A 5,965-nucleotide genomic window follows, 5' to 3' on the forward strand; every position below is an offset into this window, starting at 1 on the left:
ACTCCTATTGTAATGGCCCTGTTACGGAAAGGAGGTCACGGTGCAGATTCACAATGCAGCACAGAGTTTATTCTCTTCTTGTTGGGAAAGCAGGAGATGGGCAGAGCAAATGAGTCCAAGGCACATTCATCAAACGCATCCTAGAAGCCCCTAACCCTGTCTTTAGGGTTCATCAATATTTTCTGGGCTGCTTGAGTTTTGTATCAACTTGACACAAATCTCCACATATCTGAGAAGAAGGAATCACAATGGAGGAACTGCTGCCATCAGATTGGCCTTGATTAATGACTAATGTAGGAGGGCTCGGCTCACAGTGGGTGAAGCCACCAACAGATGAGTAGTTCTGGGTGGTATATGTACATCTACATACACATATACACATACATATACACATGCATATACATATACATATACACATGCATATGTATACACAAGTGTATATATACACATATGTACATGTGTGTGTGTGTGCAAGCTGAACAGTCACAGTAAGCAGAGCTCCTTTATGGTATCTGCTTCAGTTTCTGCCTCTGGGTTCTGCTTTGAGTTCCTGCCTTGCCTTTGCTTGAAGATAGACTGTGATCTTTGAAGTAAAATAAACGCTTCCCTTCCCAAGTTGCTTGTGATCATAGCATTTATTGCAGCAATAGAAACCCCAACTAAGACAGTTCCCTGCGTTTAAAATCAAATGAGAATGAGAAGTGGGTGCAGTGATACACACTTGTAAACCCAGCACTAGGGAAACTGAGGCAGGAAGACAGAGAGCTGCAGTCTAGCCTAGTCATGTACAGAGTAAACTCAAGGCAAGGTGCACCCTAGACATGAACCTCCCCATGCATTCTCCATTCCCCATTTCTACCGTCTCAGCCAAAGAGGAGCAGTGGCGTTTGGTGAGTTTCCTTTTGATGACCATGTAGAATTGTGGGATCCCTCCTAACTCCAGTCAAAGCCTATTGAATCATCCACAGCTCTGCAGTGTTCAACTTAACATCTGACCCCATTTAAATCACTCTACACATACTTATGTTTGAGTTCCTTTTTGCTTTTAACAACACATCTTCAGAGACCAATGGCTTTCTACCCTCCTAAGGCTACAACCCTTAATACAGTTACTCATGTTGTGATGAGCCCCCCAGCATAAAATTATTTTGTTGTTACTTCAGAACTATAAATTTGCTACTGTCACCCATCATAATGTAAATATCTGATACAAGACCTTTGTGGGAGTCGCGACCCACAGGTTGAGAACCACCAGACTTAGCCACCCATCATTCTTATTTACCAGGCACAGACAACCTCTAAACATATTAATAAAAATGAATCTTGAGAGGATGGATGAAGGCTTCAGGGAAGAGGAAGTTCTGGCCATGATGCAGATAGGGAGAAAATTGCTCATCACAAGCTACATTAAAAATAAAACAAAACAACAAAAACAAACCCCAAACCTGGTCACCTGAGGTCAGTATATTCTTAAGGAAGATGTTGTCCAAGGAGCCGATGTGCCCAGTTACAAAACTCAGTGTGCAAACAAAGAACACCCTAGTCCTTGTCGCTGAGCGGGCTGGCCCTTGCTGGCTGGTGTAATTTACTGCCCAGTCACCCAGGGCTCCCCAACTGCTCTGTGCTGGGCTCCAGGCTGTCTGGGAGAGAGGCCGGCTGGCTCCATGACCCTAGGGCTGCAGTCTGCAATGCAGGCTAAGTTTTTGTGTTAATAACAAACATTAACTTATTTTTGGGTGGTGTTGGACTTTTCGGGTGCTACCAGAACACCCTAGATCATTGCCTAGCATTATGTGTCAACCTTTACTGCTTTTCATAACAATGTCCTCGGCGGACGGTTGGAGTAGAAACAAGACTGGATTTATGATCAGAAACTTGCGTTTAAATGTCTGCACAGCTGTTTATTAAAACAGATAGGCTTTGGCCAAACCACTTACCCTCACTGAGCCACAATTAGTTTTGAGGGCTATTTAATGGAGTTAGGAAAAGATGTATCTGCCACAGACTGGGTGCTTAGTATATGTTGAACACAGCTAGTTCTCTGCACTCTATATGAATTATTTATTCATGTGATTGCCATCATATCCCATTCTCACCCCATTTTACAGAGGAGAAAACTGAGGAGTAGCGGGGAGTTAAATAAGGCTCAATGTTCTACGCTGTAAAAGCAAAGCAACGACAGCCAGTGGTCCAGGCACGAAGAAGGATGGATGGAAGGAAGTGTGGTTTCCACGGCTCTTCTTCGTTTTAAAAACCACTTTCCTATAACAAGCTCACAAGTAAAACCACCATGCAGCTAGACTAGGGTAGCTGCTCAAACACACTCCATCCCAAGCTCTGTGCCTCTCGGGGAGTGCCTGTGGAGGTAGAATGGCCATTCTGAAGCCACAGGGCTTTCCTGGGGTTTTACAGGTTCACTCTCAGTTCCATTTTTATGGAGTTATTCATACACAGAAGGAAGGGAGAAAAGGAAGGAGGGAGGGAGGGAGGAAGGGGAGAGGGAGGGAGGGGGAAGGAAGGGGAGGGAAGGAAGGAAGGGGGAGGGAGGGACAGAGGGAGGGAGGGAGGGAAGGAGGGAGGGAGGGAGGGAGGGAGGGAGGGAGGGAGGGAGGGAGGGAGGGAGGGAGGGAGGGAGGGAGGGAGGGAGGGAGAGAAAACTCCCTACCATATGAACCCAGTCGTTTGCTCCTGGGCATAGATCAGAGAACTCCATATCTGCCCACAGAGATCTTTGCAGATCCATGTTTAGTGCTGCTCTATTGATGGCAACAGGAAAATGGAGCCAACCTCGATGTCTATCAACAGGTGAACAGGTAATGAAAATGTGGTCCATAGACAAAATGGGGGATTATTCAGCTGTAAAGAAAATTAAAATCTGCAGGAAAATGGGAAGATTTTAGAATGTGAGGTTACCCAGGAACTCAGAAGACAAGAAATACATTCTCCTCCTAGGTGACCCCTCTGCTACAATGTATACATGTTCAAGCTGAAAGGGTATATTAGAGCATTTAGAAGAAAGGCCAGGCAAGGCTAACAGTGGATGAGGAGGGAGCACACAACACAGTCAATGTGGGAGTCACCAAGGAGAACGAGCAATTAATTACTGCTCTATGTTCAACTCTACCATAATCATTTCTTTTCTTTTTCTAGGCAGACAAAGGCTTGCTTTATTTTAATGACTGGTCTATGTGATCTATTTCCAAGGCCACTAAGTACAGACAGGAGAGAGATACTTTTAAAATATGGAACATGATAAATTTGCATGCCATGCTTGCTCAGGGACCAGGCTAATTTTCTTTGAATTATTCCAATTGTAGTATATATGCTGCTGAAGGAAGCATAGTCATTTTCCTTCCTTCCTTCCTTCCTTCCTTCCTTCCTTCCTTCCTTCCTTCCTTCCTTCCTTCCTCCCTCCCTCCCTCCCTCCCTCCCTCCCTCCCTCCCTCCCTCCCTCCCTCCTTCCCTTCCCTCCCTTCCTTCCTTCCTTCCTTCCTTCCTTCCTTCCTTCCTTCCTTCCTTCCTTCCTTTCTTCTTTTTTGTATGAATAAGTCCAAAACACCTTTTAAGACAGAGCTGGCCAGTACACAGTTGGTCAACACTTCTCCCCTTTAACTATTTTCCCCTAGACAAAGACTAATAAACTCTTAGAGCTGGCTGTAACCTCTGAAAGTATCAAGGGCAAACTTCTCAGTTTTAGGCAGGATGACTCCAGGCTCAGAGCATCCAAGGAGCCTTGAGTGAATGCCAAGCATAGATTCAGCTGCCCACATCTGGTTGTGCCCATGGCTTTCTCCATTTGGTCAAAACCTACCACCACCACCATCACCACCAAAACCCAAAGCCATTTATTTTGGTAAAGGTAAACACACATAGTGGTATAGTGTCCCACCCCCACCCCCCACCCAGGCCTCTCACACAATTTCAACAACCACTTGGCCAGTCTCATTCCATCCATGTTCCTCACATCCTCCACCTCCTTCTCCCATCTCCCCAGAGAAATTTCAGTGATTCTCTGGCATCAGAACACTTGGTCATGGGCTCGATGTGGTGGCATACACCTTCGATCCAAGTACTCCGGAGGCAGAAGCAGACAGACCTCCTTGAGTTGAGGTCAGCCTGATCTACATACAGGTGGAGTTCCAGGACAGCTAGGCCACAGAGAAACCTTATCTCAACAAACCAAACCAAACAGAGAAGCCCTGGAAGGTCTCTGATTTTAATGTCAGTACCAGGTTATTATCACACCAGGATAGCTAAACTTAGTTTTAAATTGAATGGGATTTAGAAAATCACCCAGGAGACAAATCCCTAGGCAGGTATGTGAGGATGTTTCCAGGGAGATTTAACTGGTGTGGCCTGGGGCCCTGGACTGAGTAAAACAGAGAACGTAAACCAAACACCAGCCTCTGTATCTCTTTGCTTGTTGACTGCTGATGCAGCATGGTCAACCTCCTCAGGTCCTTCTGCCTTGACTTCCTAGCTATGATGAACTGTACCTTCAAACTGTGAGCCAACATCAACCCTTTCTCTCATACAGTGATTCTGTCCATAATGCAACACACTAAAATAAATAAATAAATAAATAAATAAATAAATAAATAAATAGTTTTGGAGGCAGGAGGGATTAAGCTCAGGGATTAAGAGCACTTGCTGCTCTGGAAGCAGACTGATTCCCAGTATATACATGGAGTGTGGGCTCATAGCTATGTGTAACTTCAATTCCAGGGGCCCTGACATCCTATCCTGACTTCCACAGGCATTTGGGAACACAGACAGTGCATAGACAAAGAACACTCACACATAAAATAATCTAAAGCCAAAAATAAATAAATAAATAAATTTTAAAAAGAGCTGGGGCTGAGGGATTCCACACCTCTAACCTCAGCAATGGGGGGTAAGGGAGGTGGATCTCTGTGAGTTTGAGGCCAGCTTATTCTATATAGGAAGTCTATTCTATATATCCCAGGATAGCCACAGCAACATAACGATCCCCTGTCTCGATACAAACAAATTAAAAAGACAACTTTGCTTACAAATTGTGATGGTTTGTATATGCTTGGCTCAGGGAGTGACAATGTTTGGAGGTGTGGCCTGGTTGGAGCAGGTGTGGCCTTGTTATAATAGCTGTGTCACCATGGGTGTTGCCTTTAAGACCCTACTCCTAGTTGTCTGGAATCGAGTATTCTGCTAGCAGCCTCCAGATGAAGATTGTAGAACTCTCAGCAACGTCTGCACCATGCCTGCCTGGATGCTGCCATCCTCTCACCTTGATGATAATGGACTGGACCTCTGAGCCTTTAAGCCAGCCCCAATTAAATGTCATCCTTATAAGGCTTGCCTTAGTTATGGTGTCTGTTCACAGACACAAATCATCAAATATGCTTCCAAGTTTTAAACTGTTTCATTTGCCACAGAGTTTTTAAAAAATAGTTGTTTTGTAGTAAGTGAATATGGTACTGTGGAGGATACAGGCTTGATGCTTTGAAGGAGTCTGCCTTTGATTCTAAACAGTTACGTAGGAAGCTGGGTCCAGCTTATGCTGGATAAAACCGTAGTGCACCATGAGGCAGAACTGGGCAGCCCACAGAGAGGTTATTTAGGCTGTCAGGGTCCCAAGCCTGCTCTGCCACTTCCTAACCATGTGACCACGGGTAAATGAATGTCTCCCTCACCTCGGGGAGGGGGAAATTGACCATGGGGCTAATAACAGAGCTGCCTGTTAGAGTTTTTTGAAGGAGACCTCTCGTAGTACATGTGGTTGGATCCGAACACGGAACTTCATAATTAATCAGGAAACATCAGCAGGGCTATATGCCGACGTGGTACTGTATGACCTGTTAATAAGTCCTGCAGGTGAGTGAGATAGAGGGCAATCCTCTCTGGTGATTACATCACAAAGAATAACACACAGCCATTATTATATGTTATTATTATAACAATGATGATTTGGACTAGCGATGGCTTT

The 5,965-nt window shown here is 44.9% G+C and overlaps 1 non-coding gene across 1 annotated transcript; it reads right to left on the reverse strand.

Moving 5' to 3' along the window:
* Window positions 1–3,236: 3,236 nt before the first annotated feature.
* LOC147005166 (U6 spliceosomal RNA) lies at window positions 3,237–3,341 on the reverse strand. Its single transcript, XR_015047064.1, has one exon. It is a non-coding gene; the product is annotated as a U6 spliceosomal RNA (small nuclear RNA).
* Window positions 3,342–5,965: the final 2,624 nt, after the last annotated feature.

The sequence above is a fragment of the Mus caroli genome, unplaced genomic scaffold, assembly GCF_978045245.1.
Source record: "Mus caroli unplaced genomic scaffold, Mus_caroli_1 scaffold_4, whole genome shotgun sequence".
NCBI classification, from domain to species: domain Eukaryota; kingdom Metazoa; phylum Chordata; class Mammalia; order Rodentia; family Muridae; genus Mus; species Mus caroli.